We start from the raw sequence: 19,776 nt of genomic DNA, 5'->3' as shown, positions 1-19,776 counted from the left end.
AAAAATATTCTTCTTCCCTTTTTTCCCTGTCTTCCTACACTCAGGAATTTACTGACAGAAGCAAAGCCACCACAAAGGACCAGGGCATGAGACATGGGCTGGGAGGTTGGACAAGGAGCACGTGGTGCTTTGTGGGGTCAGTGCAGAAAAAAGCATGTTCCTTAAAAATGGTGAAGAGACCAGCTGGGCCCCACTCATGGCCTTGCTGCCTCCACCATGGGCCCTTCTGGACAGTCAGGTCCAGCTTGTGGCCACCACAGGTGGGATGGGGCAGCACTAGCTGTGCTGGAGGGGATGGGAGCTGGATGGGTTGTCCCAATAATATTTGCTTTGGAGGCTCCCACCTCAAAGAGCCAGATCTTTGTTGCCCTCTTGAGATGTGTGGCAGATTTATTTCTACTAATGTTTTTAAGTACAGAGTGTATCTAGTGTACTTATTGCTCCTAATTAATGTGAGAATAAAGAATCAAAGAGGGCATTCCTCCAATGAGTTGTTTTTGAAGAGTGACAAATTAATCCCCTTGGATATGGCTGAAGCCAGGGAAGATCTTTTTGTTTCTCTAACAAACTGCAGCAATTAGATGTCCATAACTCTGCTCACAATAAATAGATCTTAATAACTATTTATTCTCTTATTGTAGGCCCAAATCCTGGGCCTTGCATCCTACAGCCACAGGTCCTTTCAGGTAACTGGAGATGTTGGAGTGTGTTCCATTTTTCAGGACCTGTGTGCACACACGTGTGTAAGACACTGTTGTCAGGGGATGCATGGAGCCATTTAAATTCAAACTTTGTTAGACTTTCCCATAGGCTCTTGTGAGCATTGGACCAAATCCTAAATTTGTGTTTTCCAGGCCCCACTTGCTCACACAGTTACCTGTGCTCACTTTCCCTGAGCGTACATTTTGCAGGGAAGGATTTGAAGGCTGGGTGTTTTTGTACGGCTGTCTCTGTAAATGCACACTGACATTTCAAGGGGATGCTTGTAATCTGCTTTAATAAGGATCAGGTTTACCAGAACTCGCTCAGACTTCACGGGTGCAACTTTAAATCTCCCAGAGTCAGGGAGCTGGGACAGCCCTTGGGGGTGATAAGCCAGAGATGAGACTGACAGCTCCTTGTGCTGATGGGGGCTGGAGATAAGGGACTGGGGCATTTCCAGCTGGAATTGTTTCTCCAGGGCCAGGAGAAGGGGAAGGCTGGGAGCACCTTTGTGCTGGAGGGCTCAGAGCAGGGGCTCATTCAATGCTATCAGCCTGCAGCAGGCCCTGCAGGGCTCCTGCACCTGCTGGCCCTGCTCCTTTGTGCTGGTGCCACGTCCTGCCTGACACCCTGGGGTGACAGAGCCCACTGTGCCAGAGGGTGCCCCCACCACAGGGTAATCCTCCAGGCCTGCCTGTTTATTCAGGAGGCTGCAAAGGGGCAGCAGCTGCCGGTGGTGGCCACGGATGTGCAGCTGGAGGTAGCCATGGCTCACTCTGAGGGAGGGTGGAAAGTGAATTTTCCACTCATGCCTTGTTTCCTTTTGCTGGTTTCAAGGTTTTTTCTGTGGTGCTGATGAACTCTGTGTTGCCCTTAAATTGGCTAAATGTAATATCCTTACAAAGTTTCCTACCCAAGGGAAAGTGTGGCTCCTCCACATTCAAGGGGAGGAAGAAAACGTTAATGTTTCACTGCAGCCATTCATGGCAAAATAACATAAAGTAAAATCCTTCTGCAGTGCTCAACTTCAAAAAAAAATGATATTTTCACAGACCTTTCCTTCTTGGGCATCAGACCTTTTTCAAATGGGAGCAGGCTGTAAATAGCTGTGAAAAATCATTGAGAAGGGCAAAGCACAGTTTATGGCACAGGATGTCACATGAATGCAGACACGGATATATAAGTTTGCTGATGTTTATCTCATATAATCAATTTAATAGTTGTATTTTTTGTTACTCTCAGTTAATGAGGAGTTCTAAAACTGAATTCTGTTGTGAAATTCTAGAGCTAGAAGAGTCATGCTAGCTCAAGTTGAGGCTCTATTCTGCTCAGTGCTGTTTGAAATTTTTGGACCAAATCTGAGCTATTCAGCCTAGGAAACCAAGGTAAACCAGCTTGGTGTGGTTGTGGTTCTATGATGTTTTGTGGTGCACAAAAAGGAAATTGTGAGGTCAGAAGGGAGGGGAAAATGGTTTTAGAGCCCAAAGAACCAGCAAGGCATGGATGGAAGGTCTAGTGGTGTTACTGGGGAGGGAGTGTCAGAGGCAGTGGGGACAGCCAGGTGGTGAAAGACACACTGCAGAGACACACAGAAACCCTTGCTCTTGTCCCATTCTTAAAGGAAATAATTTGCACGACTTAGATACTGCAAGACTACTTTTTAAGTAAGACACCAAAATATCCAAGCATGTCATACAGTCTTGAAAACAGAGAATGCTACAGTCCTTGGACCCAAGGCTGAACAGAACCAACTCTCACCTCCTCTCTGATTTCTCACTCTCACCATCCCAAGCCCACATCGATTTTCACCCAGATATTATATAGAGAGGGTTGCACAAATCAAGATATTTCTTTTCTTCCTTCTACTTTTTCCCACCTGTGGCTGCTGTGGTTCACACTGGCCCTGCCTTTCCCTCTGCACAAATCCTCCATGCTGAAGAGCAGGGCTCCACTGCAGAGCAGGCACTTATCACTTTATTTTCTCCTATGAGCACCGAGTGGGAATGTCTCATCTGGTGTGCTGAACTCAGATCTAAGTGCTAAAATGTTTACTGCTTCCAGTCTGCCCAGCAGGATGCTCTGGGAGAAAGAGAGGCTTGTGAGCCTGCTGCTGAAGGAGCCATCCTCCTCACGGGGAAGCCGTGCTGGATCGCAAACATTAGGCTTTTAATTATTTTAGGGGACTTGTTCCACAAGTACTTCTGATGCTTTTCTATTAACATTTGACAAGATCTCAGCAATTGAAATATAGTTAGTGAGATTGCAGGGTTTAGATTGCTATCTGAGAACTTCTGACCGAATTCTGCTTTCCCTAATTAATCCATTCCGGCACCTCCTTAATGACATTCATTTCAGCAAATAATTTCTCCTCTTCTCTAATGATATGCAGCATACTTGGCACTAGAGTACAGATAAATACATATATGTTTTTTCTATTCTGGAGGAAAAATCCATATGCTCTGGATAATGAAGGTTAAGTGACAATTTTTCTCTACAACCACTCATGTCTTACAGTCTGTGAACTGAAAACTGGATTAACCTTTAATTACCCCCCATGATCTCTCAACCCTGAAACAACATTAGCACTCCTCCTAGTGTTATTTGCATACAGCATTTAATGAGAGAAACATCTGTTTGCATATTTCATATCATTAATATTATGCAGATGAGGTGAGTTTTCATGTTGCAGTGGGCAATTGTGCAGAAATCTCCTTTTCTTTCATTTTTGGTCTATTTCCCTCCTCCAAACAATTTGCTCTGACATGTATTAATTGGAAAAAGAGCTGTCTGGTGCCACCAGCCTTGCATATATAATGCATAGGGGCTATGTGGTTTGAGTGGCATCATGGCAATATCCTGATGAATTTACAAAATACACAATATATGCTTGATGCTATTGGCAAACCTGTTGATACAGTCTGAGGCAAATGTACTCTTTTAATGAAATGTGCTACTCTGGCTGAAAATTAAATGAATACAGGTAAGATTGCTAACAGGATTGTTGGTTTGTTTTTTTTTTTTTCCCTACTGACTACATTTGTAAAAGATTTGTTCTGTCTAATAAGATGAAATATGTTCCTTAGGTACCTGATCTGAGAGCCATTTGACTGATTGAAATCTAGGTTAGATTGCCATCTGTGCCTCTTCTCTTCTGAAATGTTTCATATGGCCCTGCAATGAAATCTTTACTTTGCACAAAGCCAAGGCCATTGAAAACTGGTGGGGCACTGCTTGCAGTGAGTGCATAAACCTGAGGTCTGGGAGAAGCTCCTTGTTTGTCTTGAGGAGTAAGGAGAATTTTCCATTTTGTTTAGCTGAATCTTGTTTTCTTAAAGGTGTTTCTAAGAAAAATTTAAGCCATTGCTTATATTAAAAACATGGCCGGGGAAGGGAGGGGAAATCGGGATTGAACCATGAACAATAATTATAGGGGGAAACAGGGTATTGATTTTTAGTTTGCTGCTTAAAGTTCCCTAAGTCCCAGATGTCACAATTTGCTGAATGTTTAGCCAGCCCAAGATGTGTGTCACATCCTGGATGTATTCCCAGTAAACAAGGTACGTTATCTTTAAAATTAGACTTTTAGAAGAAAAGCTGAGGATTTGGTTAGACATTGTTCCAGTGCTGGTTTTGTCATTTTCTGAGGGAATTTCCACTAATTCAAAAGCAGAAATTATTTTCCACAGAGGGATCTGAAGAGTGTTTTTCATAGATCCTAAATTTGTCTAACTCATCATAAATTGCTTAAATTTCCCTTTTGTGCTGCTGAGCCAATGCCAGTGACAACTGAAAATTCACAAAAATTCTTTTGCTAGACTTTTATCTGGATAAAGCTGAGTCTGGAAGAGCATGGAATTCACTTCATTGCCTAAAAGGACACCTGAGCTATATTTATCTCCCAAACTGTTCCTCTGTTGAAGAGAATTGATTTTATTTCTGGGACACAGAGTTCCTACAAATTGCTTGGACTAGAGTGCAGCAACAAAATAGTTCTCACATTTGCAAGTAACTTCTATATGGAGACAACTCGTGGTTCTAATTGTCAAGGGCTGACAAACTTTCAGTGAGGAATAAAATAGAAATCTGAATAACCTACAGGCATATCTGCATAGCAAAAAGTCAGTGTGTTATGGAAAAATGGGATTACTCTGTAAAATAGGTGTTTATATCAGGATGATTTCTTTCCAAAACATTTGTGGTGATCCATGCCTCAGTAGCCTGGGATTAGCTGTGCCCACCTATTCCCAAAATAAAAGATATACCAAAGGTAATACATACTCTGTGACTAAATGAAGATTAAATATGACTGAAATGCATAGATTTTTTTTTCCCCTGCTTATGCTGCAGAATAATAATATGCCTCACTTCTAATTCATGACACAAATTTTATAGGAGAAATTTGTGGAATGTTGCCTTTTCTGGTGGGAATCATTTTCATGACCAGTTACATGCTTTGTGAGAACATGTGTTCATTTAAAGCAGATTTTCATAGTTTAAGAGCTGCTTTAAATAAGTAAAGCTTGTTTATCTAGAGGTCTGACTTGCAGGTAGGATTACTGTGGTTTTGTACACAAGTCATTGCTTTGGCATCTACCGGGCCTTTTATGCAAAAAAGAAAAAATCCTTAATGTATGCAAACTGTTGTGCATGCAAATTCTAGCCCTGTGTGTGGAATTTAGGCATGCAAAGGAGCACAGTAATGCTTCCCACATGGAATTGCTCCTGCTTTGCAAATCCTCTCACTCCTGAGCACCTACAGTGCATGGACCAGCTCACAGAGCCAAGTTGCTGCTCTATTTGGAATTCAGATTTATTTGGGTAAACAGATTGTGCTGGTGGCAATCAAGATTTTGGCTGGCATAAAACTTTATTTCATAATTCTTTTCATTTCAGGAACTGCTGTGCACAAGGAAGGAGTGCTTTCCATGGTCGCACAGAGACCTGGAGAAGTAAATGAAATTTGGGGCAAGGTTGTATGAAATCTTGACAGAGTTTGGGAATTGAGAATTGCTCAAATTCTCAAAATAGAGAATTGTTATTCCAAAGCTGTGCTTTGTATTTCAGCTACACAAGCAAATTTTAAGTTGCCAAAAAATTTTGGATAAAAAAAGATTTTAGCCTATCATGTCAAGCTTTGTTTATGTGATATTATTTAGATTTTTCAGATATAAAGCAGATGGTCTGCTTTATAACAGTGTACATTTAATGGGTGAGGACTATCTTTGGGGCCCTGGAGAGGACTTAAGAAGGCAAAGGGGGATTTTTTTTTTTTAATTGCAACAAACTCTTTGTGCATCCCAAGGCGCTGACACTTCCAAGGCAGGGATTCTTCCAACCACTGACTGCAATCCAGTGGCATCTCAAGTGAAGTAAAAGTTGTTGATTGAGCTAGTTAAGAAATAATCCCCTTGATTGTTCAAGAGCTTTTGTCAACACAAGGTCAAATAAATTTTTGTTGGCGTGGCTCTATTTTCACACATTGCGACCAAGAAAAACAAAACCTGCAAGCGGTGGCTCAGCACTGGCAAAACAATTCTTGCTAAAATCAGCAGCTTCTGTGCCAGGGTTTAACTGAACACAGGGTGCTTTTAGCAGGTTTTTGTTGGCATTTGATACACAGGTGAACTCTCATGCCAATTCATGGATGCATTTTCCTCAGAGCAGTGATATCATAGCAATATCTGTACTTTCACGTGAATGAGATTATTTTGGAATCGGTGAAATATTTCTCTAGTTAAAAACTTTTTTTTTTTCATTTTGCTGCACAGCTGTTTTCCTGAAAAGCTTGTCTCCATGAAGTAGCTCTGTTTGCATGTGCCTAGAAAAAATCACTAAACAAGAAAAACAAGAATAATATCTGTGTAGTAACTGAGTTTAAATGCAGCATAATTGTATTAATAGTGGCTTTTATAGCCACTAATATATAGTAAAATAAATTCTATCTTTATTCTTGTATCTAAGATAAACAGTGAGTATGTAATTTATCAGTAATAGAAAAAGTTTTGGCATTTAAGAAAGAATTGAGCTTTAATGTAGGGACGTTTTTATACCTCAGTAATAAATTAACATTTCAAAAGTACTTTAGCCTGCTGAGATGGATCATTCTATGAGTATGGGTAACACCATGGACTCCAATAATTAGTGTAAATTGCCTTTGAATAATACAGAGCTGGGAACAACTTTCAGTGCTTAATGCCCCTTGCAGTACATGATGAAGAGTCCTTAATGGAGCTTGGAAAAACAAGTAATACCTATAAATCAAAGAAGAAAAGCCGTTTTTGATGCATTTGTCTGAGAGTGTGAGTTTTAAACCAAATTGTTAACACTCCTCCCTGCTGAGGGTCATGGATTAGCTAGGGTGGGAGTTTCTTATAGGATCTTTCACACTAACCAGCAGAGGTAGGGGGTTTCAAATACAAGTGTTTTCTTAACCCTAATCCCTGCCTCCCTGACCAGTAGAGCTCTGAATTTCTCTCTAATTAGGTGGAGAATTAGTAGGTGGATAAATGTGTTAGTGGATGAGGATGAAGTGATTAACTTGCCCCAGACTATGATAGTGAGTTCAAGGCGCTACTGAATTCATTTTGTTTCTAATAACTTTCTCCTACATCCTAGCAGCACCAGAGCAGAGGACTTGCATTTATATCTATAATCTTACAGCAGTATATTCTCTTGCCTCATTCCCATGGCTTTATCTGCTATATTTAAACAGCAGTGCAGTATATTTCCCAATGTGCCAGCTCACATTTATGTGCACTATTTAATTATCTCAACAGTTTTGTAACCTAATTTAGATGTATTTATGTTACAGTAAGACTGTGTGTGTGAGGAAATATGAATTTTATTGCAAGATAATGAGGCTGGAATACTTCCTCCAAGTGTTTGCTAACTGTACTTTACAAACAAATATCTGCTGCCTGCTTGCTGCTCTTTGTTCAATGTGTGGGGCTGTGCTGCGGCTGAGGAAACACAATTTCACAGCCCTGCAGCCAGATGTGACTCTGCTAAACTGGAGTGGTGACATTTTCTGTTTCTGAAGATTGACTAAGCAGGGAAGGGTTTGTCCTGGTGGAGGGAAGGATCTGCTCCCTGACATCTCTCCCTCCAGCAGGGGACAGGCTCTGGCTTCACCTTGGAAAGCTGGTGTGAGCTTCTGCCCTTTCACAGCAATGCTGCATCATCCACTTCCACCCTCCTTGTTATTCTCACTCATGGCCACCACAGAGTCTCAACCAGCCCAGCACGCTCCTGTCCTGGGGTCTGCTCACACCTGTGAATTCACTTGGCCTCCAAGAATGAAGTGTGCTACAAGCAAAACAAGAAAACCCAGCAGGAAAGGGACAAGATTCCCAGTGCTGTGACTCAGACAAGCTGGAATCTGAGAAAAACTTTCCTGGAATAAAAGCCAATGAGTTTTTCAGGTGTATTCAGAACAAAGGAGGGTGCTAGAAGATGCCACAAGTAGGAGTAGATAATAAATGTTTATTTTCTGAGAAACAGTCTGACATCTACAACTCATGGCACTGGATGCTGACCTTAACCAGTAACTAAAATTAATTAGTATTTTTCACAAAAGATCTGGTGCTTCTCAGCATACACATTGAAGGGAAGTAAAAGTGCCTTGGGGAAATACCAACCACTGTTATTGGTAGACTAATCAAAAATAGAGGCTGTAGGACATACCAAATAATCCTTCAGGTCTGCCATGAGGGGCTGAAGTAACATGTTCAGACAAACCACACTTCAAAATAAGGCGAGAAAGGGAGTGTGGATGACCAGAAGTCTAGATTGGGTAAAGAAGTCATGTTGTAGAAAAGAGAGAGATTCTGTGATAGAAGGCAGATGTGAGTGTGTGTGTGAAATGCAGAGATGCGAGTAAGGAGTACCTAAGGAGGTACCTAAGGAGATAGGCAGAAAGTTATCTTCCAGGACCACAGTGCACATGAGAAGGATGCTGCAGCTGAAACGTGGAAGGTTTATTTTAGAGAGTAGCCAAAACACACTACTAATAGAAGGAAAATTAAGTCCTGCCTAGCTAGGATTGAAAGACAAAAAATAAGATCATTTCAAACTCACAGTGGCTTAGGATTAGTGGTGTTAAAGATGGTTATTCTCTCTACACACACAGAGGTGATACCCTGTGTAAGCTGATGTAGAACAGAGGCTGGACAGAGCTAAAGAATAAAGTAGGGATTTATTAAAAGGCCTCAATGGATCCACCTTGGGTAGCACAAGAGCCCAGCCAGGGCTTCACCCAAGATGAACCAAAATGGTCACAAAATGGACAAGTGGTCATGGGGTCCCTCACTTTTATAAGTTCTGCTTCATTTGCATATTGGAGTTAATTGTCCAATTGTAGCTGTAGGTTATGAAGTCCCATCCTTCTTGTTTTTCTCTCTTCAGTCCATGTTGTTTCTGCCCTTGGGCTTAAGATTTGGGTCATTTGTCCTTGGTCCCCAGCTAGAGCAGGAATTGTTTTGTCTCCCTGCTCTGTGCACAGAGCTCACCATCCCCTTATATGAAGCTTAGAAGTGCACACTAAAGCAGAGCAGAATCTGAAAAATATAGAATCTAAAACCTGAGGCATCATTTCCCCCCTTTAGCTCCACCAGCCTGTGAGAGGGCAGGTGGGCCGGGTGAGAGGCCCTGTGGGTCAGCCAGGGTAGCTCAGCTTGCATGATTGAGTCATTAGCCAGGGCATTGTGTGTGCAGCCAGGAACTGAGGCAGGCAGGAAATTTCAAGGGAAGTATATTTTCTATGCAGTGCAATCAAAGCCTGTTTCACCCTTATCTCAGCTGTTTGCTCCAGTGAGCACTGAGTGCCTGGGGAGAGCATGGCTGCTGAGGAATCTGAGGCCCACAGGGTGCACGAGGCGGTGCCAGGGTTAGCAGGAACCAGGCCTGTGCTGCCAGGCACAGCCTGTCCCTGGGGCTTGTCCCTTGCTCAGCCAAAGGATTTGGGTGCTGCAGAGACTCTTTAAGGTTCACTTTTAGAGTGAGAGCCAAGTTACCTCAATCCCAGGTGTCTGCAAAATCCCTGCACTGCACAAGACCCACAAAATGTCAAAAGCAGCATAAGCTCCTGAGAACCTCAGCAAACCTTGAATGGGCTGCTCTTCTCTCATGTTTCTGTTTCTTCCTGTCCTTTTTGCTGGCAGAAACCTCGGCCTAAGTGTCTCACTGATAAAACTTTCACGTACACATTTGGGAAGTAAAATGTTGGGGGGTTTTGATGTGTTTATGACAGTGGTTTGCAAATGGTGCTGTGGGAGTTTTGAGTAGCAGATGGGAGCTGTGAGGTGCCAATGCACAGCTCCTAGGACAGGTAAAACTTTTCTTTACGCTCAACATGCTCAGTAGGTGAGACCTGTGTATCAGTTTAGGTTCAGGGTCAGCCCTCAAGAGGGTACTGCCCCTGCCTCAGCCTCCCCAGGTGGAAGGATTGTTTTTCTAATGTTCAGCTGCATCCATACAGTACATAGAAGTCACCCTTCATTAGCCAGGATTATGTTGTCTCTTGATCTTATCAGGTTTTGCTCTGCAAACTGCAAAGGAATGTAGCCTGATGCAAGCAGCAAGCCAGGAATCTCCACTGGAAGCAGGAATTTCACTGGCTGAAATCTCTCTGAAGTGACTCTCTGCAGAGCTTATCTTCATTTTTTAGCAGGGATACAGCTTCATTAAAGCCTTGGGAGCCAGAATTTTGCTGGAAAGATACAATTTGCTTCATTAAAAATATATGTGGAAGTCAGTGAGTGATCCTGTTTCCTAACTGGCTACCCTACCCCTTGAAATAGTTTTATATATTTAAATGGACGAGGATGTAAATTGTACTTCCAAACTATTAAAGCCAATGGCACACATTAAATTATGCTGTGAAAAGAAGATAGCTTCGGCCAGTAACTCTTAAGCCTAAATGAGTTTCTCCTAAGAGGAGAACAGCTGCTTAAAGTACATATATTTAAAATTAAATTTCTTTATTACAAGTTACTTAGCGTATTTTGGACTTATATGTTCTCTTCTTCTTCTTTTTATTTTTTTTAATTGCACAAAGCTGTGGAAAATAATCGGAAACTCAGTTAGCATTACAAATTGAAAATCAGAAATTACAGAGATTTTTTTTCAGGTTCTCAAGCTACATAGGTGTATTAACCCTCATTAGTCATTTTGTGGCAGTGAGAGATTTGAAAACAGAATTCCATTATGGTATTTATGGTCAAAATCTGATATGATCAAATAATAGGTTTCCCAATAGAAATGTCTATGTGCTATGTAGTAAACTTGATAATTGTAAGAATACATTTAATGCAGTAGAACTGAATACCGAACCAGGAGATTAACATTTCTGTTATATAATTACAAGTTCAAGGAGTTCAGCTTCTTATCATACTACAGTAAGTATAGAAAGTAGAAGTGATCCTCTTTAATTTGTAATTATTTAACTGAAATAGAATGTCTCCCAGTCTTATTCTTACTCTTCTACACTGAAGACATTGGTATGCAGAAACCATGCACCAAGGAATAGTACACTATCAGAGTAGGACATGTTTGAGTATTCTTTAAAACCAACTAAGAGAAGTTAATCTCATTGAACTTCTTTTTATTCAACAAAAGAGTTAGATGTTTCCAAGTCTAATGTGACTATAATGTTCATTAAATGGACTTCTTCACACCTTTAAATGGATTAACTGTACATCTTCACAGTCTAATTATTATACATGTCGCTCACAAATCACAGATCTAATTCAAAGCACTATAAAAGCTCTGTTCATGAGCATTAGGAAGGCAGATACAGTGAGAATTGAGTGTGATTTTTATCTGGGTCATATAAAAGAATGAGTGTTGTCCACATTAAAGAGTGCACCTTCACTTGTTGAGCGTTTCTTCAACTCTGAACTGGTGAGAGCCTTTGAAAAGTTAAGCCACTTTGTCATCTCCACTCCCTCATTTGTCCAGAATCCAAGATGATCCCTGACTAAGATCCCTGCAGCTGTGTTGTTCATCATTTTCAGACAATAGCTGTCAGTCAGATAAAGGATGATGTACAATTGTACCAGTACAGGAATAACTGTGATTTAGAATCTTATCTGAAGTTAGGTTTTCTAATAAGAAGATATTAAGAGTGTTTTTATTGATCAGATTTTAAAAGCCAGCTAGGTGCCTGACTCCTTGGTGTAATCATGCCTGAACCCTTCAAAAAGAGCTTTAATTTGTATTTTTGCCATTTGCAAATTGTTATCAGCTCACAGAAGTCAGTGGAGCTGTGCCAGGCTGTGGGTTTGGCTATCAGAGTGGGTAGTCAGCTGTAAAATAAACTTTACTGTCTAGGCAGTGAGAGCTTATCCAGAGTTTTGGGAACATGTTATGACAATATGGTCCTCAGAGAAGATACTACTTATGTAGTGGGAGCAAAAGTCAGGTGTTTGCCCAAGTTTTCTCACATTTCCATCTGTAGAAGGAAAAAAGAGACCTCGAAATCATAATGAAGATGTTTGCAGAGTAATCTTGGGCCTAACAATGAGAGGCAACAGTAACAAAAGTTACATGTATGACAGAAATATGTTATATGAGATATATTTCCACTGAATCCTGACATGGCAAAAATATTCTCATTTTTTACAGACGTGTGCTGGCAGCAGTTGCAAGTCTGTTTATGTTTATAATGTGACACCAGAAATATCTCCCTTTTTCTCTCAATTACAAAACCTTAGATATTTCTACCACATTTCTCCTACAAGAGTGTGCACATCCTTGGAGTAGATGAGAGTTCAGATAATTACAATTCTCAGCTTGAAGACCATCATTTCCCTGGCCAGGCTCTCAGACCCTTTCAGCCTGCAAGGATCCAAGCTCTGTGACCAGCTGTGGTGTGTCTGAGGTTGTGCAAGAAGCACAGATAGGTTTTTAGGATATTACAGTGCAAAAAGCACAGACATGCCCCAGTATGACAGGATGGAAAGTGATGAGCCTCTGTGTGCCTGTGGGTCTCACTTTTCTCCTGTGTTTGGACAGTACAGATCTGATTTCACTGGATCATCTGGCAGCTGCTGGGAAGCAAATCCCAGAAATGCAAAATGCAGCCTCAGCAGCATGAGGTGCATCCCCTTTTTATCCAGTCACAACCACAGTGTTTGGGTATTCAGACTTCAATGGGCAAAGACTTTGAAATGGGGAATTTTGTGCATTAGGGGAGTTGTTTATCCCTGACACAGCTACATCCAGGTGATTGAAACGTACTGTTACATTTCAATCTGAAATTTATGGCTGGAAATAGGCTTTTGCATTCTTGCCTTGTCAGACCACCTGCTTCTGCTCCTTTCTATCCTGTGCAAAAGCACTTCAGTTCATAAAATAAATAACTACCTGCAGCTCTCTCTGCACAAAGGCTGCCCTGACCCCAGATATTGTCATGCTTTCTGCAGTGATTTTAAAGAAAGGTTTGCTCTGCTTTCCACATGTGCCTCAGCGTCCAGTGGCAGGTATGCTAGGGAGGATGAGAACCAGGTGTTCCCCCACAATTATTGACTTATTCGCAGACATGGGGGCTGCAACATCCGCTGGAGCAATTTGGCAGTGATTTACCTGCTGCGGCCAGCTGCTCTCTGCCTGTGGGGGCTGCTCCAGCTCCTGGGGCCAGCACTGGAGTTCCTTGGTTTGATATCTGAGCATTTGCTCTGTCATTTCAGTGAGAACCAGGCAGCTCTAAGCTCCTTCCAGTCTCTAAATCTATTGCAATGACTTTGCTGATGAGGTTTCCAAGAGCTTTTCTTGCCTGTGGTCTGAAGATGCAGCTTCCAAACTTTCACATTTCCACAGACTCCCACTGTAGGGGTGCATCTCAGCCTGGGACGATTGTCTCATCAAGGTGCAGCAACATTCTTGTGTGGAGCTTTTTACTGCTGCAAAAAGATGTTCCCACAGCTAACTTTTGTGAATTTCTACAGCAACCTAACATTTCCTTGAAAATATCAGTGTTACAATGGCATCAGGATAAAGTATCACAAAGCTTTGTGAGCTGGATCTTGATGAAGGGCAGAAAGTATTTTTAGTTTCACTGCTATATATATATATGAGCAAATGTCTGGATACAATTCCAACCTGCTGGCTGTTCCCTTGACACCTTAGCTGAGGGAAATGCAATTCTTGCTCCCTGTGCTCCTGCAGATGCATGGTGTGTGGCTGGGGACTGGTGTAATTGTAGTGGATTCGATTTTGAATTCATGGGGTTTTGGCAGGGAAGCAGCAGCACAAGGAATTAATTTTTTAGTGCTGCCATGTATTTTGACTGTACCCACTTTGAAGCAAGTAGTTTTTCTCTTTTTTTAAAAAGTATTTCTTTAAAAAGGCCCTAAAAGCCAAAAATAAACTGCAGTATACAGCAAAGTTTCCTATTAGACTGAACCAGCTTAGATAAAATGACCTGTCTTTCAAAGTCTGAAGTCTAATTTTCTATAATTATTTTTACTTACACAGCCAAGTAAGCAAACAGATTCTCAGGTAAAGAAGTTGTTTTGGGTTTTTTTTTTCTGAGTAAGGATGGGAGTCCAGGAAGGTGGAACCTATGCTGACAATGGAAATCTCTTCCAGAGATCAAGACTGAGAGGAAAAGAGCAGAGAGCCTAAAGAAACCCAGGTCAGATTTAGTTAAAAATAAAGTCTAAGGGAAGATATAGAGTAGTTTTTTGTTGGGTTTTTTTTGAGCTGAAATTTGCATGAGAAATTTGTAAGATTGTGGGCTTTATGTTTTACTAAGAGCATGGAAAGGTTGCTCACCCTTCAGACATGAATTTTCAATTCTAGTTTTGTGCATGTGGCAAAATCTGGAAATATTTGAAGCAATTTTGGAGAGAAACAAGATCCCTTTTCCTGTGAATTCTCAGTGATTCAGGCTCTGGAGATCTGTGCTGTGAGGTAACTTAGACTGTCAAAATCCACATGATTTTCCCCCTCCAAAGACCTTCCCAGGTTTGCCCAATGCCCAGATCTCTTTCTTCAGGAAGGGTAAATTAGGTCAGCTTGTAGAATTGGCTCACAAATGTTTTTTTTTTTTTTATGTTCACACTCCCAGATCTTTCAAGAAGTTAAATGAGTGTCAGTTTAAGATTAATTGACTAGGTAACCTGCTTATCTCTAGAATATCCATTCTGAAACAATGTATAGGAATAATCTGGGGGATTTTTCCTATACAAATCCTGCCTTAAAAACATAAATCCCAGGTTACTTCTACTCTGCAGGATTCTGGCCCTGCCCCTGGCCCTGTTAACCCGGAATGTGTCTTTATGATCAAAATTCAAATACATTTGCACCAACTGTTAAATAACTTGGATCCTGCATTTGAAACTGATCTCAGCAGAGATGTCAATTCAATTAATATTACATTAGTCTACCCACAAGACTATGCTAGCACAGAGCTGATGCTCCAAGTCAAGCCTGGGCTTGTTGTCCACTACCTGACAAAGCTGAAAAAAGATGAATACTAAATGTAAGGTAACTCCATTAACTCTTTGTTTTCCTGAAGGCACATTCAAATACTTTGAGTGCTGGGAGGCCTGCTTGCAATCTAAGTGAACATTTCATTCTGACTCACCACTAGATTTGTTAAAGCTGTTTGTGGAGCAGAGCCATCTGAAATCACTCTTCACTTTGGGAAATTCTGATAATTTGTTTTTATATATTTCACCCAAAGTTTCCTACAGTATTGAAAGTGAGTGGAAAAAAAGGAAAACACTTTTCTTCTGGGAATTTTAGCACTAACTAATAAAAACAAAGTTTCTTAGAGCAGTGCAGGTGGAGAAGAGGCAGAGTGTCAAAGACAACTGGGGGAGAAGAGGACTTCTTCCTCTGTGGCAGTTACAGAATATCTCATAATATTTGTCATTCCTGAGCCACCTGGGGCTGGGAAGCTGTTTCATCCACTGCACTGACTGTACAGGACCTAAGGGAAGCAACTAAAACCAGAACACTTTCTTCTGTTGTCTGACAAGCCAAAGAACAACCAGTTCTCCCTTTGTAAATAACACACTGTGGAGCTCAAATCCATTTTTCTTCCTTGCTGACAAAACCTGGGGTTTATGGGTCTGTCATGCAGCTGCTAATCTCAGGGATATCTAATTGTGTGACATCAGTTCTCCCTCCAGCCTGCAAGGCAAAAGAAAAGCTGGAAATTGTGTGTGAACATTTCTAGTTTACAAGACAGGCAACAAAAAAAGATATCTTAATTATTGTTCCCTTGATTATTAGACAGAATTGGAGAACTATTGTTATGGTTCTTTTCCAAGATAATCTGGTTCCTATCACACTTTAGTTTTGTTTTGCAGCTCTGACTGAGGAGTGTCCAAAACCCTGTGAATCTTGCCCTCTGTGACTGGTTGGATACAATTGCTGGGTTTTGGGTTTTTTCCTTCCATTTTCTGTATCATGATGAGCTGCCTTCTAGCTGTTTTGTCAACAGTGAATTTTTCAATAGGGATTTGCATGTTGATATGCTAATTGCCTTGATAAAATGTTTTATCATTTGGATTCCACCCAAAATGGCAGGAAAGTCTTCCCTCCTGCCAGAGGAACTTCCCATGGAAGAAAAAAAATTCTTTTCAGGTGAGATTTGATAAAGTCCCAGGATGACTCTTTATAATTTCTTTTGGATCCTGAATTTTTGGAACAAAGGAATACAAATTCTTACTCTCTGCTAGACCAATGTCATTATGAGCTGAATGGCAGATGAGCAAAGGAACTGGGAATCAGTTAATTTTGGTGTGTTTCTTTGAAAGGGCTAATACATCTGACAGGCACAGTTACAAGGGACTCCAGTTTTACAGTTATTTAAAATGTTTGGGTGAACACTTTGATTTGCTTGTTAATTACTTTCCTGTTTTTTTATTGAGCATGAAACAGTCAGTGCAAGTCTAGTGACTCATGGATGCCTTCAAAAAGCTTCAGGCTCAGTTTCAGAGTTGTGTAGCAGCTTACCCTGGCTCCCTGCTTGTTGACTTGGTGTTTCATGAGGTTTTTGGAGGAGACTCAGCAGATCCCAAGTTCCCTCATCAGGGTGCAGTATATTTTCTAAAGACCCTATTGATACTGAGGGTATACAAAGACCTTTTTCAAAGCTGCCTTCTAAGCAGTGCCAGGACATCCAGAGGCTGCATCAGGTCTGTCCAGCTGTGGTCTTGTCGCAGATATCTTTTATGAAAAATCCTTTCCTTAGGATTTTTCCTCCTGAGAAGCTGTGAGGCCTCAGGAACAAAATGTAAACAATGGTTATCTGCTGCTGTGGAATGCAACAGGTGCATCTGGGATTGGTCTCATGTGGTTGTTTCTGATTAATGGCCAATCACAGTCAGCTGGCTTGGACAGAGAGTCTGAGCCACAAACCTTTGTTATAATTCCTTCTTTTTCTATTCTTAGCTTGCCTTCTCATGAGATCCTTTCTTCTATTCTTTTAGTATAGTTTTAATATAATATATATCAAAAAATAATAAATCAGCCTTCTGAAACATGGAGTGAAGTCCTCATCTCTTCCCTCATCCTAAGACCCCTGTGAACACGGTCACATGGTCTGACTATAATGGAGAGTTCTGGCTTGAAGTTGTATCCTAAGGAATAAAATCAAGGTTTTGTCAGTGATGATGTTACAGCTGCTGGCAGCACTTTGAATTTCAAAAGTGAGAAACATATTCTTTTCCTGATTGTGGGGAACATGTCAATTTTTGAAAATATGGTGTTATTGGTGGGATATGGGAGCATTTAAGAAGAGATTATGGCCCATTTAACAGATGCTGAGTATCCAACCTGTACCATGGAGATGTAAATCTAATTTAAAAAAAAAAAGGAAAATTTTATCTCCATTCTAGTACCTGAGGCACAAAGAAATGAAGCAATATGGGCAAGGTCTGCAGCAGAGCTGCTGTTCCTCAGGTCTGTAACTTTAACCAAAAGAGCATCTTTAACTGCTTTGAGAGCTCTGTATGAGCTGGATAACTCACCTGGCTGTCTACTGTCCATGTCCAGAGTAAACACAAGGTGATGTGGTGTACAGGGATGCACCACACCACTCCCTCATGGGAAAGAAAAACCTGCAGCCTTTGCTGAATGACAGGTCTGGATGGCACACAGAAAATTATGGAGCACATTCCCTTGCAGCCAGAAAACTGGTGTTGCCGGGGGGCTCAAGGTTTGATTTATGGTTGCCTTGAGTCAGGGCTAATTGCTATTGGAACAGGCTCCTGGGATGGGGCTGGGAGAGAGCCAGAGGCAGAGCAGAATGGTGGTGGGCACTGCCCTGGCCCACCCTGGCCCTGGCTGGGCAGAGAACTCCCCCTGCCCTCCAGATCCTGGGATTCCCAGAGAACTCCCCCTGCCCTCCAGATCCTGGGATTCCCAGAGAACTCCCCCTCTCCTCGGGATCCTGAGATTCCCAGAGAACTCCCACTGTCCTCCAGATCCTGAGATTCCCAGAGAACTCCCCCTCTCCTCGGGATCCTGAGATTCCCAGAGAACTCCCCCTCTCCTCCAGATCCTGCTGGACGGGGCAGAGAGCACAGTGGGCTCTGCAGACACCCCAGGCACAAATGGCACAAGAAAGGACTATAAATAGAGTTGATGTGCCTCAAGTTTGGGTCCATTAAGGTAATCCTACACTCTGCAACTGCAGCTATGGGTCAGTGAAAACAAATTGCAGTTCATTCCCCAAACAGAAGCATTAAGACACAGGAAGCTGCTGAATGCTGAAGGTTCTGGCCTTGACTTCACAACCTGGCCAATTTGTGCTGCCTGTGGGGCTGTACAGCTGTCAGGGAGAAAACAAATCTTCTCATACAGAAGCTCCTCTTTTGCACCATTTTTTTTTTTTGCCCCAGACTCCAGCCTTTGTTTCTAGAGAAAAGCCAACAACTATTTTGCATATGCAAAAAAGCAAAGGCGACGCTTGTGCTTGAAACTGTTTCAGTCAGGAACAATTGCAAACAAATGAATTTGTGAATGCTGAAGCAAATCCAGGGCAAAACCATCTGAAATGGGGATGTTGGAAAAATACTGGATATTCCTGAGGTAAAACCAAGGAGGGCCCCCACAGACCAGACCACCAAAGTTTGCCTTTCTTCTTTGGCTGAGAAGGACCCTCAGTCCAACCATCAGTGACATTAGCAGGCTGAGAGGTGCAGGGTTTTCAAAGAAAACCTAATTTGTAAACAATCAACATCTTAGCAAGCTGTAAACAGCTGTCTGGACTTCTGGGAGATTTGAAAAGCTAAGAAAATCACTGTGTTTTCCTAAAACCTCCTTCATTAATTTGTGGCCTGGTATTCATTAGGACAACAAGCCTCGGGGGGCTTCTTACAGCTTAGCTCCCCCCTTCCCATCCCTTCCCAAGCCCACATTCTGCTGGAAATTCAGTTTTAGGTATGTTCCCATCCAATGGGAGGTGAGGACATAAAAGGAAAACAAACAGAAATCAGAGCACCACAAAAAAAAAAAAAAAAAAAAAAAAAAAAAAGTGGTTGGTTCCTCCTGCCCCAAACAACAGGTCATTTATCACCAGTGCTCCTAGGGCTCTCATCATTAAATGGATTCCACAGTGCTGCTTCTGCCCCATCCATGTGGGAAATCAAGGAAGGCAAGACAAGGCTTGCCTAGTCCTCAACTAGAGGGGATTTATGGAATTGCAGTGCTGGTACCAGTAAGTGAGAGCAGCACCTACACCCAGTACAGGAAACACAAACTGGTGTGCTCAGAGTGCAATAATGAAATAATTGGGCAGGTAGCACTCAGCACCTGTGACTCATTAGCACAGCCCCGTTCCAGGTAGGATTTTAGGAGCTGTTGGATAGATTTTGAAGTTGTGATAATACAAGGTTGGTTATAAAGAGCTATGAGAGAGGCTTTACATGCTGGAAACCTCCCCCAAAAGGTTGATTTAGTAAATTACAGAGCAAGGGGAAGTGCTGTGTGCATGCTGAGAGAAAGAAAAAAAAAAAACAGACTGAAGAGAAATATGGGATGGTTTGTTTTTCCAGCATGTCTTAGGTAAACAGAAGTTTTTGCAATTAGATTTCTTCTTTCCAATTCATTAGGGTTAAT

Source organism: Melospiza georgiana, chromosome 8 (assembly GCF_028018845.1).
Source record: "Melospiza georgiana isolate bMelGeo1 chromosome 8, bMelGeo1.pri, whole genome shotgun sequence".
Taxonomy (NCBI): Eukaryota; Metazoa; Chordata; class Aves; order Passeriformes; family Passerellidae; genus Melospiza; species Melospiza georgiana.
This window is presented reverse-complemented; position numbering follows the sequence as displayed.